Genomic DNA, 14867 nt, shown 5'->3' on the forward strand with positions numbered 1-14867 from the left:
AATGTTAACTGCTGTTCTCTTCAGATAAATCTGCCTTGCACTCTTTGTTGACAGCTGTGGGTGACAGGATTAGGCATGTACAGGATCATGGGACATGGGGAGCTTTCTCCTCCCCACAAAGGGGAAACTTGAGACTTGAGAGTTGATAGGACTACTGGAAAAGATCCTTTCACGACGCAAGTGGTCACCTGAACTTTTCCGTGTCAGCTGCAATGGGTGGTTCTTTCTCTGGCCTCCTGAGTGCCTTGCCTTCCCCACCCTGCCTCAGGCAATGCTTTCCTCTCTCTCTCTTAAACTTGTTGAATTAATGGTAAATATCATTGTTTATCTCCTGTAAAGTTTTCATTAGTGGAAGAAAGAACTTGTGAGGCTAATCTTAAACTGTAGCGAATCTGGTGTGCTTTGTGTGTCTTTCTTCCCGTGTTCTATAATGGAGAGGAGTACCTTAGGATAGAATGTGGGCCTAGGACACCTGTTAGCCCGCTGTTCAAGATGGCCCAGCAAACTGGTCAGTCATGTCTTTGGGAGTTTGACCTTGTAACCACGTGGCAATCGTTTCTCTTGGTCTCCATCATCTCAATGGTGGCCCGGGTTCATACTTCAATTTCTGGCTTAGAGGATGAGTTCTTTATCTTCCACTGTCTGTGTATTTATATGTGTTGTGTGTTTAATACAAAAGAGCTTTGATTAATTGCTTTAATAATACGAGCTTAAACCAAATATTTTGTCAGAAAAGTTAAAAATGTAATGCCTTTTAGTTCATGTGACTTCAGTAATCTTTGGGAAATAAAGATAGTTTTAAAGATTATTGGTAAAATAAAACTGTCTTCAAAAGTGTAAATACTTGGTCTAAACTATGCAGGTAAGATACCAAATGTGCTAAATGCTTTAAGGCCCCAAACTGCTTCTTTAACTTTTGAGCATTAGATTCTAGATAAGGCTTAGGACATGTGGAGTTAGCCACGCCCCAAGCTGTGCTGGAGTCAGCCCTTATCTGCACTTCTGCCTAGTGTCCTATGCTAGGCTCCATACCTAGTACATAATTAAAATTCTGAACTTACCAAAGTTTTCAACAAAAATAAAAGTCACTAAGAGTTAACATTGTAATGAGACTACCAAAGAAACAACTCTACATGCAAGGTGTGTGAGAAAAGTAGAATGTGTTTTTGATAAACAAAATTATAAGAACTCATGGGAATGTGGATTTCTTGCCTAAGTTTAAAGGGTTAAAGGATTGTTTTAAGTGAGACAGGAAAAAATCTAAAGATTTGAATAAATTGTGGAAGGTTTGTGAAAAATTAATTGTAAAAGAAATTCTGTGTGTGAACATATTGGCTAAAATTAAAGGGGTATTATTCAGTTTTTTCATTCAATTCAGTAAATTGAACATTGGAATAAAAGCACAACAGGTTTTTCTTAAAGCAAAAACCTGCTTATGATCTGCTCTTTAACAAAAATGTGTAAAGCATTATAAAAGTTTTATGAAAATCTTACCTTATCAAACTGATTAAGATTGAATACATTTGTCTACAAGGTTGCATTAAGTATTGGGTTTGACATCAATAGTATATTAATGTAAAGGTGAAATTTGGTGTATTTGGTATCAAAGTCTTACAGGAAGCATTGTCAAATATGAAATGGTGTTTGATTTTCTTTGGGCTGTATTTGTATAAATATGTTACTGGTATGTATCCTAAAACTATTTTAAAAACTATAATTCTAATATGATTTAGTGTGTTATTAATAATTATAATTGTTACATAAAATTGTGTATGCCACAGAAACAATCAAATTTGTCAATTGTGTTTTTGACTGTGGCTGTCCTAAGACATTTTCTCATCCACAGACAATTGTTATCTTGATTTGGTCCTCTTTCGAAGATGGTTTTATAATCAACTGTAGGACTTCAACAAGTGCACTTAAATGCCGGTTTTCTGATAACTTTGGAAATTGTGACATCAAGATAGAGGAAAAAATTTTCAGGACTCTCACGGAGAGCTGAAATGTTCATAAATATCAAGCAGAACAGGAGTTAACTAAATTAACTGAACCAATAAAAAAATTGAAGTAATCTTTTTAACTTTTTGCTTAAAATGTTGCTGATCCTAGGCTGGGCATGGTGGCTCAAGCCTGTAATCCCAGCACTTTGGGAGGCCGAGTCGGGCAGATCATGAGGTCAGGAGATTGAGACCATCCTGGCTAACATGGTGAAACCCCGTCTCTACTAAAAATACAAAAAATTAGCCTGGCGTGGTGGCGGGTGCCTGTAGTCCCAGCTACTCGGGAGGCTGAGGCAGGAGAATGGCGGGAACCCAAGAGGTGGAGCTTGCAGTAAGCCAAGATCATACCACTGCACTCCAGCCTGGGTGACAGAGCATTGTTTTACAGAGTTAAGAAAACTTTTCTTTTTTTATTATTATTATACTTTAAGTTCTAGGGTACATGTGCACAGTGTGCAGGTTTGTTACATATGTATATATGTCCCATGTTGGTGTGCTACACCCATTAACTGGTCATTTACATTAGGTATATCTCCTAATACTATCCCTCCCCCGTTCCCCCACCCTACGACAGGCCCCTGTGTGTGGTGTTCCCCACCCCATGTCCAAGTGTTCTCATTGTTCAGTTCCCACCTATGAGAACATGCGGTATTTGGTTTTCTGTCCTTGCGATAGTTTGCTGAGAATGATGGTTTCCAGCTTCATCCATGTCCCTACAAAGGACATGAACTCATCCTTTTTTATGGCTGCATAGTATTCCATGGTGTGTATGCGCCACATTTTCTTTTTTTATTATTATTATTATACTTTAAGTTCTAGGGTACATGTGCATAACATGCAGGTTTGTTACATATGTATACTTGTGCCATGTTGGTGTGCTGCACCCATCAACTCATCAGCACCGATCAACTCGTCATTTATATCAGGTATAACTCTCAATGCAATCCCTCCCCTCTCCTCGCTCCCCATAATAGGCCCCGGTGTGTGATGTTCCCCTTCCCGAGTCCAAGAGATCTCATTGTTCAGTTCCCACCTGTGAGTGAGAACATGTGGTGTTTGGTTTTCTGTTCTTGCGATAGTTTGCTGAGAATGATGGTTTCCAGCTTCATCCATGTCCCTACAAAGGACACACACTCATCCTTTTTTATGGCTGCATAGTATTCCATGGTGTATATGTGCCACATTTTCTTAATCCAGTCTGTCACTGATGGACATTAGGGTTGATTCCAAGTCTTTACTATTGTGAATAGTGCCGCAATGAACATACATGTGCATGTGTCTTTATAGTAGCATGATTTGTAATCCTTTGGGTATATACTCAGTAATGGGATGGCTGGGTCAAATGGTATTTCTAGCTCTGGATCCTTAAGGAATTGCCACACTGTCTTCCACAATGATTGAACTAGTTTACAGTCCCACCAACAGTGTAAAAGTGTTCCTATTTCTCCACATCCTCTCCAGCACCTGTTGTTTCCTGACTTTTTAATGATTGTCATTCTAACTGGTGAAAGATGGTATCTCATTGTGGTTTTGATTTGCATTTCTCTGATGGCCAGTGACGATGAGCATTTTTTCATGTGTCTGTTGTCTGCATAAATGTCTTCTTTTGAGAAGTGTCTGTTCATATCCTTCGCCCACTTTTTAATGGGGTTGTTTGATTTTTTTCTTGTACATTGGTTTAAGTTCTTTGTAGATTCTGGATATTAGCCCTTTGTCAGATGAGTAGATCACAAAAATTTTCTCTCATTCTATAGGTTGCCTGTTCACTCTGATGGTAGTTTCTTTTGCTGTACAGAAGCTCTTTAATTAGATCCCATTTGTCAATTTTGGCTTTTGTTGCCATTGCTTTTGGTGTTTTAGTCATGAAGTCCTTGCCCATGCCTATATCCTGAGTGGTACTGCCTAGGTTTTCTTCTAGGGTTTTTATGGTTTTAGGTCTAACTTTTAAGGCTTTAATCCATCTTGAATTAATTTTTGTATAAGGTGTAAGGAAGGGATCCAGTTTCAGATTTCTACCTATGGCTAGCCAGTTTTCCCAGCACCATTTATTACATAAGGAATCCTTTCCCTAGTTCTTGTTTTTGTCAGGTTTGTCGAAGATCAGATGGTTGTAGATGTGTGGTATTATTTCTGAGGGCTCTATTCTGTTCCATTGGTCTGTATCTCTGTTTTGGTACCAGTGCCATGCTGTTTTGGTTACTGTAGCCTTGTAGCATTGTTTGAGTCAGGTAGTGTGATGCCTCCAGCTTTGTTCTTTTGGCTTAGGATTGTCTTGCTAATGCGGGCTCTTTTTTGGTACCATATGAACTTTAAAGGAGTTTTTTCCAATTCTGTCAAGAAAGTCATTTAACTTGATAGGGATGGCATTGAATCTATAAATTACCTTGGGCAGTATGGCCATTTTCACGATACTGATTCTTCCTATCCATGAACATGGAATGTTCTTCCATTTGTTTGTGTCCTCTTTTATTTAATTGAACAGTGATTTGTAGTTCTCTTTGAAGAGGTCCTTCACATCCCTTGTAAGTTGGATTCCTAGGTAATTTATTCTCTTTGAAGCAATTGCCAATGGGAGTTCACTCGTGATTTGGCTGTTTGTCTGTTATTGGTGTCTAGGAATGCTTGTGATTTTTGCACATTGATTTTGTATCCTGAGACTTTGCTGAAGTGTCCTATCAGCTTAAGGAGATTTTGGGCTGAGACAATGGGATTTTCTAAATATACAATCATGTCATCTGCAAACAGGGACAATTTGACTTCTTCTTTTCCTAATTGAATACTCTTTATTTCTTTCTCTTTCCTGATTGCCCTGGCCAAAACTTCCAACACTATGTTGAAAAGGAGTGGTGAGAGAGGGCATCCCTGTCTTGTGTCAGTTTTCAAAGGGAATGCTTCCAGGTTTTGCCCTTTCAGTATGATATTGGCTTTGGGTTTGTCATAAATAGTTCTTATTATTTTGAGATACATCCCATCAATACCTAATTTATTGAGAGTTTTTAGCATGAAGGGTTGTTGAATTTTGTCAAAGGCCTTTTCTGCATCTACTGAGATAATCATGTGGTTTTTGTCCCTGGTTGTTTATATGCTAGATTACGTTTATTGATTTGCATATGTTGAACCAGACTTGCATCCCAGGGATGAAGCCCATTTGATCATGTCGGATAAGCTTTTTGATGTGCTGCTGGATTCGGTTTGCCAGTATTTTACTGAGGATTTTTGCATCAATGTTCATCAGGGATATTAGTCTAAAAATCTCTTCTATTTTGTTGTGTCTCTGCCAGGCTTTGGTATCAGGATGATGCTGGCCTCATAAAATAAGTTAGGGAGGATTCCCTCTTTTTCTATTGATTGGAATAGTTTCAGAAGGAATAGTACCAGCTCCTCCTTGTACCTCTGGTAGAATTTGGCTGTGAATCCGTCTGGTTCTGGACTTTTTTTGGTTGGTAGACTATTAATTGTTGCCTCAATTTCAGAACCTGTTATTGGTCTATTCAGGGATTCAAGTTCTTCCTGGTTTAATCTTGGGAGGGTGTATGTGTCCAGGAATTTATCCATTTCTTCTAGATTATCTAGTTTATTTGTTTAGAGGTGTTTATAGTATTCTCTGATGGTAGTTTCTATTTCTGTGGGATAGGTGGTGATATCCCCTTTATCATTTTGTATTGTGTCTATTTGATTCTTCTCTCTTTTCTTCTTGCTAGTGGTCTATCAATTTTGTTGATCTTTTCAAAAAACCAGCCCCTGGATTCATTGAGTTTTTGAAGGGTTTTTTGTGTCTCTATCTCCTTCAGTTCTGCTCTGGTCTTAGTTATTTCTTGCCTTCTGCTAGCTTTTGAATATGTTTGCTCTTGCTTCTCTAGTTCTTTTAATTGTGATGTTAGGGTGTCAATTTTAGATCTCTCCTGCTTTCTCTTGTGGGCATTTAGTGCTATAAATTTCCCTCTACATGCTGCTTTAAATGTGTCCCAGAGATTCTGGTATGTTGTGTCTTTGTTCTCATTGGTTTCAAAGAACATCTTTATTTCTGCCTTCATTTTGTTATGTACCCAGTAGTCATTCAGGAGCAGATTGTTCAGTTTCCATGTAGTTGAGCGGTTTTCACTGAGTTTCTTAATCCTGAGTTCTAGTTGGTTGCACTGTGGTCTGAGAGACAGTTTGTTATAATTTCTGTTCTTTTACATTTGCTGAGGAGTGCTTTACTTCCAACTATGTGGTCAATTTTGGAATAAATGAGATGTGGTGCTGACAACAATGTATATTCTGTTGATTTGGGGTGGAGAGTTCTGTAGATGTCTATTAGGTCCGCTTGGTGCAGAGCTGAGTTCAATTCCTAGATATCTTTGTTAACTTTCTGTCTCGTTGATCTCTCTAATGTTAACGGTGGGTTGTTAAAGTCTCCCATTATTATTGTGTGTGAGTCTAAGTCTCTTTGTAGGTCTCTAAGGACTTGCTTTAAGATTCTGGGTGCTCCTGTATTGGCTGCATATATATTTAGGATAGTTAGCTCTTCTTGTTGAATTGATCCCTTTACCATTATGTAAGGGCCTTCTCTGTCTCTTTTGATCTTTGTTGGTTTAAAATGTGTTTTATAAGAGACTAGGATTGCAACCCCTGCCTTTTTTTGTTTTCCATTTGCTTGGTAGATCTTCCTCCATCCCTTTATTTTGAGCCTATGTGCGCCTCTGCACGTGAGATGGGTCTCCTGAATACAGCACACTGATGGGTCTTGACTCTTTATCCAACTTGCCAGTCTGTGTCTTTTAATTGGAACATTTAGCCCATTTACACTTAAGGTTAATATTGTTATGTGTGATTTTGATCCTGTCATTATGATGTTAGCTGGTTATTTTGCTCATTAGTTGATGCAGTTTCTTCCTAGCATCGATGGTCTTTACAATTTGGCATGTTTTTGTAGTGGCTGGTGCCAGTTGTTCCTTTCCATGTTTAGTGCTTCCTTCAGGAGCTCTTGTAAGTTAGGCCTGGTGGTGACAAAATCTCTCAGCATTTGCTTGTCTGTAAAGGATTTTATTTCTCCTTCACTTATGAAGCTTAGTTTGGCTGGATATGAGATTCTGGGTTGAAATTTCTTTTCTTTAAAAATGTTGAATATTGGCCCCTACTCTCTTCTGGTTTGTAGAGTTTCCACTGAGAGATCCACTGTTAGTCTGATGGGCTTCTGTTTGTGGGTAACCCGACCTTTCTCTCTGGCTGCCCTTAACATTTTTTCCTTCATTTCAACTTTGGTGAATCTGACAGTTGTGTGTCTTGGAGTTGCTCTTCTTGAGGAGTATCTTTGTGGCGTTCTCTGTATTTCCTGAATTTAAATGTTGGCCTGCCTTGCTAGGTTGAGGAAGTTCTCCTGGATAATATCCTAAAAGATGTTTTCCAACTTGATTCCATTCTCCCTGTCACTTTCGTGTACAGCAATCAGACGTAGATTTGGTCTTTTCACATAGTTCCATATTTCTTGGAGGCCTTGTTCATTTCTTTTTACTCTTTTTGTCCCTAAACTTCTCTTCTCGCTTCATTTCATTCATTTGATCTTCAATCACTGATATCCTTTCTTCCTTGATCAAATCAGGTACTGAAGCTTGTACATGAGTCATGTAGTTCTCATGCCATGGTTTTCAACTCGATCGGGTCATTTAAGCTCTTCTCTATGCTGTTTATTCTAGTTAGCCATTCATCCAATCTTTTTTCAAGGTTTTTAGCTTCTTTGCAATGGGTTCGAACATCCACCTTTAGCTTGGAGAAGTTTGTTATTCCCAATCATCTGAAGTCTTCTTCTTTCAATTTGTCAAAGTCATTCTCCGTCCAGCTTTGTTCCATTGCTGGCGAGGTGCTGCATTCCTTTGGAGGAGAAGAGGTGCTCTGATTTTTAGAATTTTCAGCTTTTCTGCTCTGGTTTCTCCCCATCTTTGTGATTTTATTTACCTTTGGTCTTTGATGATGTTGATGTACAGATGGGGTTTTGGTGTGGATGTCCTTTCTGTTTGTTAATTTTCCTTCTAACAGTCAGGACCCTCAGCTGTAGGTCTGTTGGAGTTTGCTGGGGGTCCACTCCAGACCCTGTTTGCCTGGATATCACCAGTGGAGGCTACGGAACCACAAATATTGCAGAACGGCAAATGTTGCTGTCTGATCGTTCCTCTGGAGGCTTCCTCTCAGAGGGGCACCCGGCCTTCTGAGGTGTCAGCTGGCCCCTACTTGGAGATGCCTCCCAGTTAGGCTACTCGGGGATCAGGGACCCACTTGAGGAGGCAGTCTGTCCATTCTCAGATCTCAAACTCCATGCTGGGAGAACCACTACTCTCTTCAAAACTGTCAGACAGGAACATTTAAGTCTGCAGAAGTTTCTGCTGCCTTTTGTTCAGCTATGCCCTGCCCCCAGAGGTGGGGTCTACAGGGGCAGGTGGGCCTCCTTGAGCTGCGGCGGGCTCCACTCAGTTCAAGCTTCCTGGCCACTTTGTTTACCTGCTCAAGCTTCAGCAATGGCAGGCGCCCCTCCCCCAGCCTCTCTGCCACCTTGCAGTTGGATCTCAGACTGCTGTGTTAGCAGTGAGCAAGGCTCCATGGTCGTGGGACCCTCTGAGGCAGGTGCAGGATATAATCTCTTGGTGTGCTGTTTGCTAAGACCATTGGAAAAGCGCACTATTAGGGTGGGGGTGACCTGATTTTCCAGGTGCTGTCTGTCATGCCTTCCCTTTGCTAGGAAAGGGAATTCCCTGACCCCTTGCGCTTCCTGGGTGAGGCGATGCCTGGCCCTGCTTTGATTCACAGTCTGTGGGCTGCACCCACTGTCCTGTACCCACTGTCCAACCCGCCCCAGTGAGATGAACCCAGTACCTCAGTTGGAAATGCAGAAATCACCTGTCTTCTGCATCGCTCACACTGGGAGCTGTAGACTGGTGCTATTCCTATTCGGCCATCTTGGAACCTCCCCCTCAAGAAAACTTTCCTTGTAAGCTATTTACAGCTTTCAACAATTGAGTAAAGTATACCCCTGTGGACGCAATTTGGAGCGTATTAGTTTCTCCTACCTGCTTTCTCCAGTATTTGGAAACTATTTCTAAGTATTCTTAATTCATGGCAATATAGTTATTTGCATAAGTGCAATAAAAATCTGTTTTCTTTTGCAACAGGACACAGTTGGAAAAATTGGTTATTTTATGAAGACTTTGTCTGGAATGGCATGTTTTCCTTTGAGGACTCAAATTTGACTTATAGAGCCAATAAAAGCCCCTTGGGGAACCAGCCTCGTACCTTGCCTAAAACAGTCCCTGTACAAGGTTTCTGACCTGTTGTAAGTAAAGAATGTCACTTTCTAACAGGCCCAGGAGCCCCAGGTTATCTTGGGACCCCAAGAGGAGAGGAATTTACTCAATTCATAGGTATTTGAGGGCACAAACCCACGGCTGGCCTTGGCTTTAAAAAAGTCTTTTCTGAGATTCCTTCTACGAAACAGAGTTCCATCAAAGCCAATTTACAAAAAACCTATGTGAAAAAATAATTATTCTTGCTGCACTTTATACAAATAATCAGACCAAGTATAATAAAGCAAATCAGTCTTACCATAATTTGTCTTTAGTAAAAATGGGAAACTGGAGAGAAAAATTATGTTTCAAAAACTATGGTACACTTGTTATTAGATTCTAGTTTCATCAGTTTTTAAGATTGTTTCTGCAATTTAGGCTAACCTTGTTTATTCCTGTGAACCAACCAGTGATCTCTGGCTGCTGCTAAGATAGCTAATGTAAAAACCTGGATCAATATTCTAATCCTGGGCACACATTGGAATCTTCTAGCAACCCCATAACAACTTGCTTCCAACAGTTGCCTAGTTCATGGAAAGCCTTCTAACTTAGTTTACCTGGAATAATTTTACTTATTTTGCTATACTGTTGTGAAATATATTGCTGTTGTACTCTTTGTGTAGGGATGCAGGATAAGCTTACTGAATGTTTTCTTAAATTGAACACTTATTAATCTTCCAGATATCACCTTTTGTCAGAATTCAGTGTTTTGAATGGCCCTCCCCGCACCGACACTTTCTGACTGAGCTGCTCTCTACCCTAAACACAAAAGACCCTAATAGTTAGGCAGGAATATAATCGCCCCTATTCAGCCTGAAGAAGTTACAGAAGATGGATCTTCATCCCTGTGCAACCCTTAGGATTAAGGGGTCTCCTTTAAAAGGGATGGGGGAAATGTCAGAGGCGTGTAAACCAGAACAACTCCATCTTACATAGGAGCTGGCTAAAATAAGGCTGAAACATACTGGGCTGCATTCCCAGATGGTTAAGGCATTCTAAGTCACAGGATGAGATTGAAGGTTGACAGAAGATCAGGTCATAAAGACGTTGCCGATAAAATAGTCTGCAGTAAAGAAGCCAGCTAAAACCCACCAAAACCAAGATGGTGATGAGAGTGTCCTCGGTTGTCCTCACTGCTACACTCACACCGGTGCCATGACAGTTTACAAACGCCATAGCAATATCAGGAAGTTGCCCTATAAGGTCTAAAAATGGGAGGCATAAATAATCCACCCCTAGTTTAGCAATATCATCAAGAAATAACCATAAAAATGGGCAACAAGTTACCCTCGGGGCTGCTCTGTCTATGGAGTAGCTATTCTTTTATTCCTTTACTTTCTCAATAAACTTGCTTTCACTTTACTCTTTTTTGCATGAGATCCAAGAACCCTCTCTTGGGGTCTGAATTGGGACCCCTTTCCTGTAACAACTTCTTCAGTGAAATAATTCAGCATTGTGAATTGAAAACCAAAAATAAAATTCTAAGCCACCTCCAGCCATCTAAATGGACTTCCTCATCTGCTGGTGTGTTCTAAAATTTAACCTGAAAGACTGGTTCAGGCCATGATGGGAAGTGAGGGTCTGACGTGCCTTTTCATACCCTCCAGCATTAACATCAACACAGACCTAAAGTCTGATAAGAAACATTTACAATTTATTCTCTCTGAAACTTGCTATCTGGAGGCTTCATCTGCATAATAAAAGTTTGATCTCCACAACATCTTATAACCTAGACAATTCCTTTCTATGGATAATAACTCAACCAATTGCCAATCAAAAACTTTTAAATCTACCTATAACCTGGAAACCTGGAGTTGTCCTGCCTTTCTGGACTGAACCAATGTATATCTTAAATGTATTTGATTGATGTCTCATGTCTCCCTAAAATGTATAAAGCCAAGCTGCACCCCAACCAACTTGGGCAAATGTTCTCAGGATCTCCTGAGGGCTGTGTCACCAGCCATAGTTACTCATACTTGGCTCAGAATAACTCTCTTCAAATATTTTACAGAGCTTGACCCTTTTCATGGACTGAATTCAACCAGGTAGAAATTGGGTGAAATGCTGTGACTTAATTTGGGAGTAATGAAAATTAGGTATTATTCGCCAGACCTATTTTATAAAAAATTGCAAATCAAGTAGGGCTTTAGTAGGCTGCCCTTGTCTTTCAATCCCGGGAATCCCATAAAGAATGAACCAACATCAAAGATCTCTTTAGAGCAGATCATTCTGATTACCATCTGGCCCAGAGCCTGTTCAGGAGCCTCACTCACTTTGCCTCTGGCAATTAATTCCAGGACTTGGCCTGTGCCATCCCCCACACCTTTCCATCCCCATCCTTGGTTGATTTAACTTCAATCATTATCTTATATACACTAATTATCTTTACCTATACTACTAATTACTTACTACTAATTAACTTAACCTAGGACAGAAGCCAGAATTTACTAAAGTTCTTGCAAAGAGCTGCAATAACGTTGTTAGGAAAAAGCTTTTCTCCAGTTTCTCATCAAATGAACACCTCTCTGCAAAGAACATCACATACTTTTAATCACTCTACCAATACAACTTTTAAGGTAGAGATTTGCTTTAAATTCATGTTAAGGTCATCAAATGAAATTCTGAAGAGCTATCTTGAACATTTTGTAATAATCTATTCTGACTAGAAAGGAGTTTAAGGACCTTTTTAAATTCTTGCAAACACCATTCTCATTTTATTATTTGAGTGAATGTGCCTGGGGCAAACTTCCCTAGTTTAAAAAAAAAAAAAAAATCCCTAGCAGATCCTTCAAAGCAACCTGTTTCTTTCCTGTACTGGGTCTACATTTTTCACAAGGTTACTCATCTTTAGAATGTGTTTGCTCTTGGTCTTCCCTAAAGAAATATCTTATTCAGCATTTATTGCTTCTTCCATTCCAGAGTTGGGGAGATGCACTGGCCATATGGAAAGAGAGATCAGTAATTTCTGGTGCTTAATGTATAGTACATTTGAGATGGGCTCAAGATTTAAATAAATGAGCCAGCTTGGGGTTAATAACTGTGGAGTCAAATGTGGTTTCATCAGATTGCATTTGAATTTCTAATTCCAGCCCTTCGCTTTCTCCCTGATTCTCTATTCTCAAATGGCAAGGCTGAGAGAATCCCCAGTGCATTCCATCTCTTCAGACCTGAGAAACATCATTCAGAGGAATTATCGTTGCATCTCTCATCACAATTCTGTCCATTTGGAAAAGGGTACAGAGTTCAGGGAGTAGCTTCAACGTGGGCGTGAGCCTTTCTCCAACATTTCCAAACACTTCTATTTCTTTCGTGGCTTACTCTCTATTTTGCACTTTTATCTCAGCTCTTGCTGAAGGTTGCTCCTGTCCCCAAATTCATTGCCCTTCACCAAGATGACTCACTAAGAGCTGCTCTGAGGAGCAGCATGGCAGAGTGGAAAGAGTGGATTCTGGAGATATAGCTGCACTCAAACCCTGGCTCTGCATTTACTGGCTCTGAGACTTTGACCACATCTCTCGCCTCTGTGAACACCAGTTTCCTCATCTGGAAATGAAGTGCATCAGTCCTACATCAGAGTGTTATTATCAGAATTAGAATAAATATATGTAAATTCAAGGGGATCTCTGAAGAGATAATTTTGACCTTCCAACCACAGGAACACATTTACTATTAGGTCTGACCTTATTTTGCTTTTACCCGTCCTAGTTTCAGCTGGGCCTCAAAAGCAAAAAGGCCAAGATCCAACAAGAAAATCTGTTTCTGCTGTATTCTCTTGGCTGCCTAGGAAGACTCTTTTGGCAGGCTTTCTGGTGATCTGTCCAAGCCTGGGGCCTCTCTTTCCTGGAGTTTCCATCACCTTGTTAAGAGGAGAAGAAACTCTAAGCATCATTATGCAGTGCCTGAGAGGCAGTTGCTCTCTTTCTTAATCTGAAGTCCTTTAGTCCTTTCTTTCCCACTTGGTCTCCCAAAGAGACCAATCTGCACACTGTGGGACATAGAATAATATTTATTACAAGGATGACAATAATAATAGCAGCCTCTATTTATTGCCTGCTTACTATTATCAGACATGAGAGACCAAGCACATTATATATTATCTCAATTATTATATAATAGAAATGGCAAATACCAATGCAGTATAAAAACATTAAAAGGGGTAAAAATGGGTATTTTGTATTGATAAAATATACAATCCACTAAGAAACTATATTAGTCATGAACTTCCATGCACCTAACAATATAGTTTCAAAAAATATTAAGAGAAAACACTCTAGCATTTTACAAGGAGAAATTGACAGAATGACTATCATGTTAAAAGTTAACACACTTCCCTATAAACAATATGGAAAACACAAAATTAAGTATAGCAAGAGTTAATAACATGGTAACAAGTTATATAGAACTTTGCATTCAACATAGATTACACATTGTTCAGAAACATATGTAGAAAGAGTTACAACTAACCATGTATTAGGCCATAAAGAAAATGTTCATAAATGAAAAGCATTCATATAAGCATATTTATTTTTAAAAAATGCAAAAAACTTACAAATTAACCACAAAAGGATAGAAAAAAAAATTGATTTAATTAGAACATTTAAATGCCTTTTTATAAACGTTTATTGCATGTATCAGTCAGGGTTTAATCAAAGATATTGACCCCTTAAGGAATATATAAATGTGTTATAGAGATTTACCTTATGCAGTTGTGGTTGCTGGTTAAATACTAGTCTCTGTAAGGATGTTGTCATTGCATCTGATGCTGGAGCTGGAAGTCCTCAGGGCAGGCAGTCAAGATGTAAAGTAGGGAGAGCAAGAACAAGCTGGAACCCATAAGCACATGCTTGAGCCAGTAAGACAGGCAAAAACCTGTGTTTGTACTTGTTGCCTCCGACCTTGGTCATGAAGAAGCCAGGGCCCTTTGTCGTGTAACTAAGCACAAACACACATACTCCTGGCCCACGAGTCAGATAAGCTGAAGGAGGATCCAGGGGAAGATAGAGCAGTTCCAGTCCTGGCCACTGCCCACACCAACAAGGAAACACACAAGGTATGTGAGTTTCAAAATGGCTATTGCTTCATTTACAGTCTCCAAATCCCCCAGGGGAATCTCCCTTGTAATACAGCCTAACTGGAAACATTCAAGAAAGGGAATGCTGGGAAATGTAGTTTAGCCTAGTCAAGGCAACCCATTACAAAGTCACTTCAGTCTATCCTTTGCAAGTTTGCAGTCATACATATCTCCATAGTTAACCTCCAAATAAAGGAAATAATAAAGTCATGCTTTTGCCTAGCATAATACAATTATCACCATGCAACCAAAAATATGGTCTCTCAGGGATCAGAGACTTTTTCTTAAAGAGCCAGATAGCAAATATTTTAGGTTTTATAGGTCACATGGTTTCTGTTGCAACTATTGAATGCTAGCATTGTATCATGAAAGCAGCCATAGAAAATGCATAAGTGAATAAATATGACTGTGTTCCAAGAAAAACTTATTTATAAAAATAGATGACCAGCCCATGAACCATAGTTTGTTGAGCCTTGTGTTAAT

At 39.6% G+C, this 14867-nt stretch overlaps 1 long non-coding RNA gene across 1 annotated transcript in view; it reads right to left on the reverse strand.

Moving 5' to 3' along the window:
* Positions 1–14446, reverse strand: part of LOC123568383 (uncharacterized) — a 52306-nt gene extending 37860 nt beyond the window's left edge. The window contains exon 1 of the long non-coding RNA XR_006691703.2: positions 14011–14446. This is a non-coding gene — a long non-coding RNA (uncharacterized lncRNA). The remainder of the gene's footprint in view (positions 1–14010) is intronic.
* Between the last annotated feature and the right edge of the window lie 421 nt (positions 14447–14867).

This window comes from Macaca fascicularis, chromosome 13 (assembly GCF_037993035.2).
Source record: "Macaca fascicularis isolate 582-1 chromosome 13, T2T-MFA8v1.1".
Classification (NCBI taxonomy): domain Eukaryota; kingdom Metazoa; phylum Chordata; class Mammalia; order Primates; family Cercopithecidae; genus Macaca; species Macaca fascicularis.